Genomic DNA, 13,652 nt, shown 5'->3' with positions numbered 1-13,652 from the left:
AATATTGTTCTAAAGCTCCCCACTGTGCCATGAACACCTGCTTTTGGTCCTGTTCAGGTTCCATTCACGCACTGTATACACAAAGAAGGTGTTTGGGTCACTGAGTGAGTAAGAATATTGGAAACAAACCAAACATTAAAATAAAAATAAGTTTGTGAAATATTATAGCCCCTGTTTATGCAAAGTTCTGACCAGCTGACTGTATATACACATCTTGGTATTGAAGTGCAAAGTATTATTATTTGGGGATAATTACCTTCCCGAGTATGAAAATTCTACTTTAAGCCAAGCAGGCTAAACTCCTGGAATGCATTAAAGAGAGCTACCGTTTGAGAAGCAAGAAGTAAAGAATTTTACCTACAAGCCTCTCGCAATGTCTCCCTACAAAACTCACAGTTATTTAGCAGCTTAGATACATGGTGCAGTGTTCCCAAAATACTGATCACACTGATTACCTTCAACACTGATTACCTTCACACTGATTACTATCAGGATAAACCCAGATCATCTCTGTAAACACTCAACTTTAATCTTTACTACCTCTGGCACAAAATGCAGTATCTGATTTGGTTTTGGAACAGGTGGCAAAATCTTTTCACAATCCAATTATTCACTTTCATATTAACACTCTCTCAAAGAGCGCCTCCTCTGGGTATGACTAACTGGTGCCACAGGCTTGCATGATACAAAATGAAGTAAGTGCACCAGCACAAACGCACCAGGCTGAAGCTTGTGGCATGTTCTTTCTAATAATATACTTCTGACTGGCGCTAGATGTTCCCCAACAGCTATATTATAGACGACTGGCAGGTCTACTACAGTTAATGGTTAAATGAGCCAGTTTAAAGCTGGACTTTAAATGCTCTAAAATCTGCATGGCTAACAAAAGGAAAGGGCATCCCTCTCTTATGATTTTCCCCTCTCTGCCTCGCCCCCCCGCCCAATCCTCCAACCTCTCACGGTTTCTCTTTTTCACTCTCTTAATTCATCACAGAAATGATGGAGATGGCGACTGGAAAATAAGCTGGAGAGCAGGGCAATGCAGACAGGGATATGGTCAAAAGAGCATGGCCACTGTCTGAGACCATCACAAACTTCATCCCCTTCCACTCCAAGTGCAAGGCACATTTCTTTGACTTGCCTTCTCTAATATAAACACAGAGCGGTATGTGCATACAAAACCCAACACACACACACCGAAACAAAACACTACTGCACACGCAATTTTCCCCCTGGGAAGAGGATGAGAGAGTAAACGACATGATAGATGCTAGTCTTGTCACTCAATGCACTACTAGGGGTATGTCTTCACTACCCGCTGGATCGGTGGGCAGCGATCGATCCAGCAGGGATTGATTTATCGCATCTAATCTGGACGCGATAAATCAACCCCCAAGCACTCTCCCGTCGACTCCTGTACTCCAGCACTGCGAGAGGTGCAGACAGAGTCAACAGGGGAGTGGCAGCAGTCAACTCACTGTGGTGAAGACACCATGGTAAGACGATCTAAGTACGTTGACTTCAGCTACGTTATTCATGTAGCTGAAGTTGTGTAACTTAGATCAATCCCCCCCAGTATAGACCAGGGCTTTAAGGTACTCAGATATAATAAGAAAAGGAGTACTTGTGGATGGGTCATTACACAAAGTAAAACTATTTCCCCATGTTTATTCCCCCCCCCCCCAGTTCCTCAGATGTTCTTGTCAACTGCTGGAAATGGCCCACCTTGATTATCACTACAAAAGGTTCCCTGCCCCCCACCTCTCTCCCCCGCTCTCCTGCTGGTAATAGCTCACCTTAAGTGATCACTCTCGTTACAGTGTGTATGGTGACACCCATTGTTTCATGTTCTCTATGTATATAAATCTCCCCACTGTATTTTCCACTGAATGCATCCGATGAAGTGAGCTGTAGCTCACGAAAGCTTATGCTCAAATAAATTTGTTAGCCTCTAAGGTGCCACAAGTACTCCTTTTCTTTTTGCGAATACAGACTAACATGGCTGCTACTCTGAAACTTGTCAGATATAATAGTGATGAGTGCAGTGTTCGAACCTATATAGACTAGTATAGGGTAGATGTGCAATGTGGCAGGAAGAACTCTAAGTGGAACATAGACTATGGGCAGAGCTTCCGTGATGATCATCACTGTATTTTTCCCAATTTAAACCCAGATAATAGGTACTCTCCACCTTAAGTTTGTGTGTCTCGGAATACAAGTAAGGTACAGCTACCACAGTATTTATACTGCCATGATGTTAACATAGTACAAGGCTGTGTAACCACATTGCACCATAATGTTATTCTTGCTGCAGACCCTGCCCTTGTTAACTGACCTGAAGGTCAGATGGCATGACTGTATTTTAGTTGGGTGTCATGGAATGTGTCTCCATTTATCAAACCAATTCCTCTATCAAGTCAGTGCCCTCCAGGTAGGGGAAAAGATCTCAGAGAAGAACGAGAGTGGGCAAAATCCCATCACAAAAAAATCCCTAAAAGTTCAGGGGCTGCCACCTAGGGAAAACAAGGAAGTTTAATGAATTCTGTTGTTGTCATTCAAAGACATCATTGCCACTCAAGAGGTTCTCTCATAAAGCTATGTAAAGGAACATACGAATAATGCCACTAGAAGGGTGTCACTGTCCATCACCATATAAAAGCTCCAAGGGAAAAAAGTGTTCCTCTCTCCACGCTGCAACAGAAACCTTGGCAAACCAAAACAGCCTTGCTGGAAATATTGTAATTTACATTGATACAAGATCTAAAAACAGCTCCCTTTTTGGCTCCTGAAAGAAAAAAAATTCTTGTTCACACTTCAAAGTCTAATACTGAGACTAGATTTTAAAAAAGTCTGGATAGTTTTTATGTGAAAGACAAGGTGGGGGAGGTAATATCTTTTATTAAACCAACTTCTGTTGGTGAGAGAGACAAGCTTTCAAGCTTACACAGAGCTCTACTTCAGGTCTAGTTTTATGACTAGTAACATTTGTAGTTAGGCAAGCTAAAATAAGTGTAATCAAATCTCATGCTTCAGGGCATAAACTGAATGCTGCAATGATCAGGAAATAATCCTATTTTGCCTCGTATGCAGCCAACACTATACAATTGTTGGGTTTGTTTTTTTCTCCCCTTCTTCTGAAACACCAGTTTGACCACTGCTGGAGGCAGTGTATTGGGTCTGACACATTAATAGCCTGATGACCAAATGTACATATGCTCTTTTAGGGCAGTGGAGAACAGAAGTTTAAAGCTCTACTTTCAATTGTATGAAAAGCACTTATCTTCTATGTTTCCTAAAGGGTCATTTTAATAATGTATTTTGGTTACTTGAATATGCCGGAGAGCAGGGATTTTCACATTCAACTCCTATATAAGTATTAGCATAACATTTCATGCGGCATCTGCACTCTTTAAAATAAATGTGTATTTTAGTCTGTACCTGCCACTATAAAAAACAGCCTGAGGAACAATCCCACGGCCAGGTTCTGCCTACGTGCAGAAGGAGACAAATAACATGGCTACCAGATCGAGATTAGAAAGATTACAAACATGAAAGTAATTGGAATAGTTAATCTGCTATTACACCTACAGTTCCTGGGTGTAACAGTGTCCTTACTAACAATGCCAAAGTTGTGTGCATGTAGCCATCCAAGACACTCAAAAAACCCAAGTGAGCTGTAGCTCACGAAAGCTTATGCTCTAATAAATTTGTTAGTCTCTAAGGTGCCACAAGTACTGCTTTTCTTTTTGCGAATTTCTGGCACTGCAATTTATCTCAGAGTCTGTTTTGGGCACCCAGGTAACTTAGCAATGACTCAAAGCGAATAGGAGAGGGTTGAGGTCATTCCTTGGCCAGACATGACAACGTGGGAGAAATATTTTAACTCTGTGTTACTTTTTTGAAGTGGTGCCTATGGCAGGTACAAAATAACACAGCTCTCTTTCTCTTTTAAACATGAATTTAGAGCAAGTGAAGAAGGCTAAATTTTTAGTCCTAGTAGACCTCCTCTACACTAGAGGATTTTACAAAACAAGTTCACACCATAGCTGAGTCACACACAGTAGCAAGTATCAATGGCAGCTCTAATGAAGACAAAACAAGTTCTGGTGGCTTTTGGCATTTTTATCACCATCCCAATTAAAGATGCTCCTCTGCTTTTGGAGTCTTACCTACACTAGGGCTCATAAAATTATTTTGTAAGACATGACCCCAGATTCCACCAATTATCCACAGAAAAGGTAAACAGGTAACTGTTGTGAAAACTTTCCCTGCTAAATAATCCACTAGTGTGGGAAAGGGTGTGAGGTGGAGGGAAGAAGGTAGTTAAGTTTGTATGACATATTAAACCAAATCCTCAGTTATACTAGATGTCAGGAGAAAACACGTCAGGCACAATAGTAGATGACTTCTGAAAAGTAAGATTTAATTCATTTAGTTAAGTGATCATTATAAATATCAATTCTTTTATATTTACTATACTGATCTATAGTTTGGGTGGATCCATCCGCACAGTCTCAATCTAGTACTAAGAATGTCTTTTTAAAAAATTTTCACCCAGAGATTACAGAGATTGTGCTACAGAGATTACAAAAACAATCTAAATTAATGCTTAGGGACCGTGACAATAAACCTAACACAAAAGAGGGGGATTCAGTGGACCAAAATATTGGTGAGACATGGAGCCTTACATTACCACATATGGCACCATGGTGATAAGTTTATTCAAAACACACAAAAAGATTAGATAGCAGATTAGTGCTTCCAATAAAATGAGGTTGGTATTAATCATTTATCTTTATTCTTTGCAAATGATTTGGTGACCTATTCAAGATGAGTTGCTGGTTGCAATCCACTTCCTAGGAGAAGTGTTAAGACCACAAAAATCAGACAGCACCCTTGGTGGCAGCATCAGCAGAGAAGCCAAGAATTGATTGGGCCACAAAGACTAAATTGTTCTGAATTGCCTTGAGACATATTGATAGGACATTCTGGGGAAACTCTCATTAATGCTGCCCATGCTGAACCCCCCTTTCTGTTGATAAAGAGGATTTCAGTATCTTTCAATTTGGCACCTTTCAATTACTAGAAATACTGCATGCAGATGTGGTCGCCCCATCTCAAAAACAATATATTGGAATTGGAAAAGGTTCAGAAAAGGGCAATAAAAATTATTAGAGGTATGGAACAGCTTCCATATGAGGAGAGAGATTAATAAGACTGGGACTTTTCAGCTTGAAAAAGAGACGACTAAGGGGGGATATGACAGAGGTCTATAAAATCATGACTGGTGTGGAGAAAGTACATAAGGAAGTGTTATTTACTCCTTTCATAACACAAGAACTAGGGGGCACCAAATGAAATCAATAGGCAGCAGGTTTAAAACAAATAAAAGGAAGTACTTCTTCACACAACACACAGTCAACCTGTGAAACTCTTTGCCAGAGGATGTTGTGAAGGCCAAGGCTATAACAGGGTTCAAAAAAGAACTAGATAAGTTCATGGAGGATAGGTCCAGCAATAGCTATTAGCCAGGATGGGCAGGGATGGTGTCCCTAGCCTCTGTTTGCCAGAAGCTGGGAATGGGTGACAGGGGATAGATCACTTGATGATTACCTGTTCTGTTCATTCCCTCTGGGGCACCTGGCATTGGCCACCATTGGAAGACAGGATGGTTGGCTAGATGGACCTTTGGTCTGAACCACTATGGCCGTTCTTATGGTCCTTAATTGTCCAAATGGGAGATCTGACATCCCGTTTCTATTGCTCCAGGCCCAGAACTGATTAAACAACTGTATGGATGGGCATTTCATCCATTCCTTGCCCGGCTGGGGGAAACAAGGGCACCTATAAGGGATATACAATTAGAGAATAGAGCAGTGGTTCTCAACCCGGGTTCCGGGGCCCCTTGTGGGGCTGTGAGCAGGTTTCAGGGGTCCTCCAAGCATGGCTTGTGTTAGACTGGCTAGGGCCCTGGGCTGCAGTCCATCACCCAGAGCTGACTCCGAAGCCTGAGCAACTTAGCTTCGTGCGGCCCCAGAAAATTGCCCTGCTTGCCCTGCCCTAAGCTAGGTCTGGCTTTTATATACAGAAAAACAGCTGTTGTGGCACAGCTGGGCCATGGAGTTTTTATAGCATGTTGTGGGGGCTCAGAAAGAAGAAGGTTGAGAATCTTTGGATTAGAGGATATACAGGCTCTTTTATCAAGCAATGTATAGGAAAACTATTTATGATTCCACAACAGCACCACTCTCACTAATGGATTCCACATATTCTTGATATATGTTTATACAGGTGATTTGTCAGAAAAAGAAACCCAGCTCCCACATCTGCTGAACCTGATAGCTTCATTCCCAACGTACTCAGATGTCTGAAAACTATGATAAAATGCCACTGAGCTTTTTTTTAGAACTGAGCAAATAAGCTACAATAAAGGCATGACAGAGGAAGTGAATGAGGCCACAGAGGTTAATAATTAACAGGATAAGTGTCTAATTTCTCTTTCACAATGCAGGTCTCATTACTTGTGAACACACCCGGCAAGCAAAAAAAGTGTCAGCCACTGCAGAAGGAAGAAAAGAATAGGGATGTATTCCCAAGAGTTCAAATCTCTCAAGTTCTTTATGTTAGCCTGCAGCCTTCCCTACACCTTAAATTACTGGTCCCAAAACCACTGCAGCATTTAGCATAATTGATAATGTCTGCTCATGAGAGGCTCAGGTTGGCTATAAGAAGAGTGCTGCAGGTGAAACCTGAGGTGCATTGACCGAGTGGCATATGGGCTCATTACTGAAATAGCCAGGGGTTCTCATACTCAGGAATGATTGCCGTAAAAAACTAGCAAAGCTATACAGGGTTTGCTGCTAGAAACAGTCAGTGCTGCTGAAGGTCAGGATACAGATGCATTGGCAGAGCTATGTGGGCCCCATACTAAAACAGCAAGGAGTTAAGCAAAGCAGGAAAAGGTTGAGGCATATTGGCAGAGCTGTGTAAAAGAAGCAAAGGCTTAAATAACTGGGGGTTCTACAGTTCAAAACAGAGATTGTTCACACATAAAAATTAGGGCTGTCAATTAATCCCAGTTGACTCACATGATTAACTCAAAAAAATTAATCATGATTAATCGCAGTTTTAATTGCACTGTTAAACAATAAAACCAATTGAAATGTATTAAATATTTTTGGATGTTTTTATACATTTTCAAACATATTGATTTCAATTACAACATAGAATACAAAGTGCACAGTGCTCACTTTATATTATTATTTTTGATTACAAACAAAAGAAATAGTATTTTTCAATTCACCTCATATAAGTACTGTAGTACAATCTCTTTATCGTGAAAATGCAACTTACAAATGTGGATTTTTTTGTTACATAACTGCACCCTAAAACAAAACAATGCAAAACTTTAGAGCCTACAAGTCCATTCAATCCTACTTCTTGTTCAGCCAATTGCTATGACAAACAAGTTTGTTTACATTATGGATGATAATGCTGCCCACTTCTTATTTACAATGCCACTAGAAAGTGAGAACGACCATTTAATTGGGCATTAGGTCCTGCTTTGAGCAGGGGGTTAGACTAGATGACTTCCTGAAGTCCCTTCAAACCCTGATATTCTATGATTTGTGTAGAACTTTTGTAGCTGGCATTGCAAGGTATTTACGTGCCAGATATGCTAAATATTCATTTGCCCCTTCATGTTTCGGCCACCATTCCAGAGGACATGCTATCATGCTGATGATGCTCGTTAAAAAAATAATGAATTAATTAAATTTGTGACTGGACTCCTTGCAGGAGAATTGTATGTCTCTGGCTGTTTTACCCACATTCTGCCACATATTTCATGTTATAGTAGTCTCGGAGGATGACTCAGCACATGTTGTTCATTTTAAGAACACTTTCACTGCAGATTTGACGAAATGCAAAGAAGGTACCAATGTGAGATTTCTAAAGATAGATACAGCACTCCACTCAAGGTTTAAGAATCTGAAGTGCCTTCCAAAATCTGAGCAGGATGAGGTGCTGAGGATGCTTTCAGAACTCTTAAGAGAGCAACACTACAATGCAGAAACTACAGAACCCGAACCACCAAAAAAGAAAATCCCAACCTTCTGCTGATGGCATCTGACTCAGATAATGAAAATGAACATGCATCAGTCAGCACTGCTTTGGATTGTTATCGAGCAGAACCCATCATCAGCATGGACGCATGTCCTCTGGAATGGTGGATGAAGCATGAAGGGACATATGAATCTTTAGTGCATCTGGCATGTAAATATCTTGAGATGTGGGCTGCAATAGTGCCATGCAAATGCCTGTTCTCACTTTCAGGTGGCATTGTGAACAAGAAGCGAGCAGCATTATCTCCTGCAAAGGTAAACAAACAAGAACTGGCTGAACAAGAAATAGGACTGAGTGGACTTGTAGGTTCTAAAGTTTTACATTGTTTTATTTTTGGGTTTTTTTTACATAATTCTACATTTGTAAGTTCAACTTTCATGATAAAGAGAGGTTGAACGACAGTACTTGTATCAGGTGAATTAAAAATTCAATTTTTTTTAAAGTGCAAATATTTGTAATCATATACAAAGTGAGCACTGTACACTTTGTATTCTGTGTTGTTATTGAAATCAATATATTGGACAATGTAGAAAACATCCAAAAATATTTAAATAAATGGTATTCTATTATTAGCAGTGCGATTAATCACACAATCACAGTTGATTTTTTTAATAGCTTGACAGCCCTAATAAAAATTAATCCAGATTCAGGGAGGTGTGAATTTAAAGCAGATTAACTCCATGTGTGGATGCTCTTGTTTTGGAATAAAGGTGTCTTATTCCAAATTAGCTTTGGAAGTGGAATAGTTAAACAGGAATAACATGTTGCTGGAGCTGGGTGGGAAAAGCTTGAACAGTGCCTTCCTGCACTAGGCTTGATTGAAATAAATGTTATTAATCTTTCAATATCATAAGCACCAAATTCACTAACTAAAAAGCTTCTTTTGTGCTAACTGCATGCCAATATTATAGCATCCCATTATTTCTATTAAGCTAATTGACCTATTTTGGAAAAGTATATGGATTGATCACTTAAGTAGATATGACCCATCCAAATGAACCACTTCTAAAAAACTGACTTAGATTGTTAAGATTCATGAGCTCTTTTACTGTGTGTCTGTTGAAATGTCTGGTTTAAACACAGGGTAAGCGAAAGGCATGTAGCACAAGGCCATAAGCGATTCAGTCCCCATCAATCAGCCTATTTATAACAATGTTTGGATGATGTGCTAAGATTTTGAGACTGAATGCTGTTTAATATGAATTCCTCAACTGATATGTAATAATGTTCCATTTAGTCTGCAGCAAACAGTCTAGAAAAGGGAATCTTTATTTGATGCCTATGAAATATATTTGTTTCTGGGTTTTAAAATGAAGCAAAGTATCTAAAATTAGAAACTGCTGCCATGCAGCAGTAACCATTTCCAAGTTATTTATTGCTCCTTCGTATACAGTACAAATGACTAAGAGGTAGAATGCTGGCTAGGGAGAACTTAGTTAGGTGGAGTCTAGATTTGTAAGCAAAGAGCAGCCCTTCAAACCCTGCTACTCCTGGCTGTCGCCAATATTCCGTCATTATCCTTATCATCATAGACAGAGGATAAGACAGATCATTGGTCTATCTAATCTGCTGTCTTGCCTCTAACAGTGACAAATATCTCAAGATTCAGTGGAAGGATCAAACACTTAACAATCTAGGGCCTGTTGTGCAGTGCCCTACATGGGGAACAAATTCCTTCCTTATCCCATACTCAGCACTTCACAACTGGCCAGCTAATTAGGAGGTGTCACAAATGTATCAGGGTACCTTAATCCCTTTTTAGAATTTGGAGCAGTTAGTGAAGACATATAAATCCCATAGAAAAGAGGTTTCAAAGTAGCAGCCGTGTTAGTCTGTATTCGCAAAAAGAAAAGGAATACTTGTGGCACCTTAGAGACTAACAAATTTATTTGAGCATAAGCTTTAAGTGAGCTGTAGCTCACGAAAGCTTATGCTCAAATAAATTTGTTAGTCTCTAAAGTGCCACAATTACTCCTTTTCTTTTCATAGAAAAGAGGAGTATTTAGGCCCTGCTTTTTCCCCCAATATGCACATGACACAGCTAAAATTCTCATCTAAATCATGCAGTTGGGGGTAGTCACATAGTTCTGCTACAGTCTATATATATTTTATTCCTTTGTTGCAAGATCTTACAGAATTTTGGCCAACATGTTTCAAAAAACAACAATGGTGTGTCTACAATACTGGGGTTCTTAATGGCAGAAAGGAGGAGCTGTTTTTAAATTTGTCTCTCCTGTCCTTTATTACGAAGTAATTGAAACGTGAATTTCCATAAACACCGTGCTGTACTTCTAAATGGCTGCCTATAGGAACACATTACAAGATGTACCACCGATATCTCCAGGTTTGTAAATTTCATGAACACATGAATTTTAAGGAAGATGGAGGAAGAGTGTTCAACCATTCTAAATAAGAGGTACATCATCATGTAGATCTTTTGGAGATTTAGAATAATTTGACATTTTAAATCAATTCTGTATGCATAAGAGAGATATTGAGGCAGTATCTCCATCATTAATTATGCTCCCTACAGAAGGTAATCATACTGCCACTGCCAGTGAACAGGACATATAAATAGCCCCAGGAGTCAGTGGACAGAACAATGTACTTATTTAAAACCTTTGTGCAATTGTATTAATTTCAGTGATATGATGGCTATGCGTATCAATCACACCAGGCTCGTCACATTACACAGTACAAATCTGTCAAGAGACAATGGAAGGCCACCCAGGTCAAAGAGCCAGAGGAGGTGGGCACAAACCATGATTTTAGGTAGAGCACTTTGACCCCTGTGTGATCTAAGATAAATCTAAAGGAAATGTCCTAATGATAAGCATCAAAGACCTAGCAAGAGGCTGTAGAAAGCACCTGCATAGCTCAGTAGGGGACTGAGACTCAGAGTGAGTGGCGTGTTATCTTTATTTGCAGTTTACATTGCAACAGTTATTTTTTCCTACCCCTTTCAGGTGAGTCCCGAGTAGTTGTTCACCTGCTGTTATCTCTCTTCCATCACAACATCAGCCCCCGCTCCACAGACACACAAATTGTAATCCTTGACATTTAGGAAACTGACACCTCACCTGCTTTATCATTATAGTTGACCTACATTTGCGAGAATACATTCTCTCCTGAAAGAAGATAGACGTGTTTAACAATGAGCATAAGTGTGGTATTTTGAGTATTACACTTGAGGAAACAGGTTTATACTGTGGAGGGACTGGGGAGCAATCACTGTGTCATTGCTTCCCTGAGCTTTTCATTTTATTTTTGAGACTGACATGCAACTGGCTGGAACATTATACAGCCTTTGCACTTGTAATATCCTGTATGGCCTACAGTCAGAAATGGCACCACTGAGATCCTTCCTGGGATTCTGTCCTTTTGCCCTCAGGGATAAGATAGTTCTGTTACGTGGTACTATGCTGTCCCAGCATTTTACAGGCAGCTTCATCCATTTCTGAAGAACTGAAGCTTTTTTTTTTAAGTTAAATTTCTAGCAGTCTTATGGTTGCAAAGAAAACCATCTAAATGTGACCATGTGAAAGTCTGCCTCAACAACGCTGATAGGCTGAATAAGAGCTCCGAGAGTTGTAAGCAGTCCTCATGCTGATGTGGTGTTAACTCGGAATCCTAATGGTGACTACTTAATAACATTTCCATTGAAAAAAGAACAGGAGTACTTGTGGCACCTTAAAGACTAACAAATTTATTAGAGCATAAGCTTTCGTGGGCCCACTTCATCAGATTCATAGAATGGAACATATAGTAAGAAGATATATATATATATATACATATAGAGAATGTGGAAGTTGCCATACAAACTGTAAGAGGCTAATTAATTAAGATGAGCTATTATCAGCAGGAGAAAAAAACTTTCGTAGTGATAATCAAGATGGTCCATTTAGACAGTTGACAAGAAGGTGTGAGGATACTTAACTTAGGGAAATAATTCCACTGAATGCATCCAATGAAGTGAGCTGTAGGTCACGAAAGCTTATGCTCAAATAAATTTGTTAGTCTCTAAGGTGCCACAAGTACTCCTTTTCTTTTTGTATATATACTGTATATGTCTCGGTCTAGTTCCTACGGGACAGGACAAGTACAAATTGCTAGCAGTCTCAACAAAGGACAGAGACTAAATGAGCAATTGAGACAATTCTGCTCCCTAGTCATACCAATAGATGATCCCTCCAAATTCTGGCTGGGGCAAAAATGTCAAGCAGCTGCATGGGGTTACTGCCAATGTTGTACCTGTTCTGTGAATAGAGAACTTCAGTCTCCACAGCTGTCAATTTAGCACTTTCACCAGCACTTAAAAAAAAAAAATCTCTCAAAACTCACAAAAACAAACAAAACCTGAATCAAATCAGTCGTCCTAAACATTATTTTTCTTGCACCAGGAACACAGTGAAAGGTACTATGACTGCCCAAAAGCTGAAAGAACTTGTGAAATGTACTAAATCCATAAAAGAAGGAAGGGTTCATGCTATAAGGGTTATTTAAAATGGCATGTAGTTAATGCAGTTTTTATGGCATTGAGCTGAACTCCGAAGGTAACACTGAACTAGGTTACAAAGTTAACCTGCCTCATTTGTTTACTTTATCTAAGTACTTAAGACAGGTACCTTGAATGTCTGAAATGTTTTATCTGGCCCTGGGAAAGGAAAACTAAAGGAGTGTCGCACTTTTATTAATAGATAAAGTGCAAACAATCACAAGCTTATCAAGTGAACAGCAAGAGCCTTTGGCCACTGTTTACCAAAAACAAAATTAGCACTAAGAAAAGGAGTACTTGTGGCACCTTAGAGACTAACAAATTTATTTGAGCATAAGCTTTCATGAGCTACAGCTCACTTCATCGGATGCACAAATTAGCACTGGCAGGTACTTATCACATCTGAGAACAATTAACTACCCACATCTGGTATATGTTAGTAAAAATGCTATGGCAAGTGTTAAAGAAGGCTGTCTCTCAGTCCATTAGCATCACCTTCAGATTGTCATTAGAATGCAATCCAGATTCTGAATCATACTCACATACTGCAAGTATATTAAGTCACATCAATGTATTTTTTCTGTTTCATTTTGTACTCATATTTACATTGAAGATGGACTTTAATAAAAACCTAGGATCCTGAATTTTGGGATATTTGAAATGTGGCTCCTAATCAGAATTTTGTGGCTTGATCTTAATTCTAATTTACATTTTATGTAAATCATTTAGGAGATGGAAGTACATTCCTAAGTGCCAATGTATGTTTTGTAATTATGCAGCATCCAAGCACATATGATAAATGAGATTGTTCTTGGTCAGCAAATTGAGCATTTTTTAGAAAATGAATGTCAGTTCCTGTAATTAAAAACACATTAGGTCACATTGAACAATTTTCTTTTAGCTGTTTACCATTAGGTAAGGTTTTAGCATTTTCAGCAGGTAATCATTATACTTGTAATGGGGAATCCTAAGGGATCACACACTTTGGGCTTGGCTACATTTGCAAGTTAGAGCGCATTAAAGCAGCCCCGGG

The 13,652-nt window shown here is 39.4% G+C and overlaps 1 protein-coding gene across 7 annotated transcripts in view; it reads right to left on the bottom strand.

Annotated features, from left to right (window-relative positions):
- The window catches only part of RAD51B (RAD51 paralog B), a 634,909-nt gene that overhangs the window by 379,468 nt on the left and 241,789 nt on the right, over positions 1-13,652 (bottom strand). The gene's annotated exons all lie outside the window — the stretch shown is intronic.

The sequence above is a fragment of the Dermochelys coriacea genome, chromosome 6, assembly GCF_009764565.3.
Source record: "Dermochelys coriacea isolate rDerCor1 chromosome 6, rDerCor1.pri.v4, whole genome shotgun sequence".
NCBI lineage: Eukaryota > Metazoa > Chordata > Testudines > Dermochelyidae > Dermochelys > Dermochelys coriacea.
This window is presented reverse-complemented; position numbering and strand designations above follow the sequence as displayed.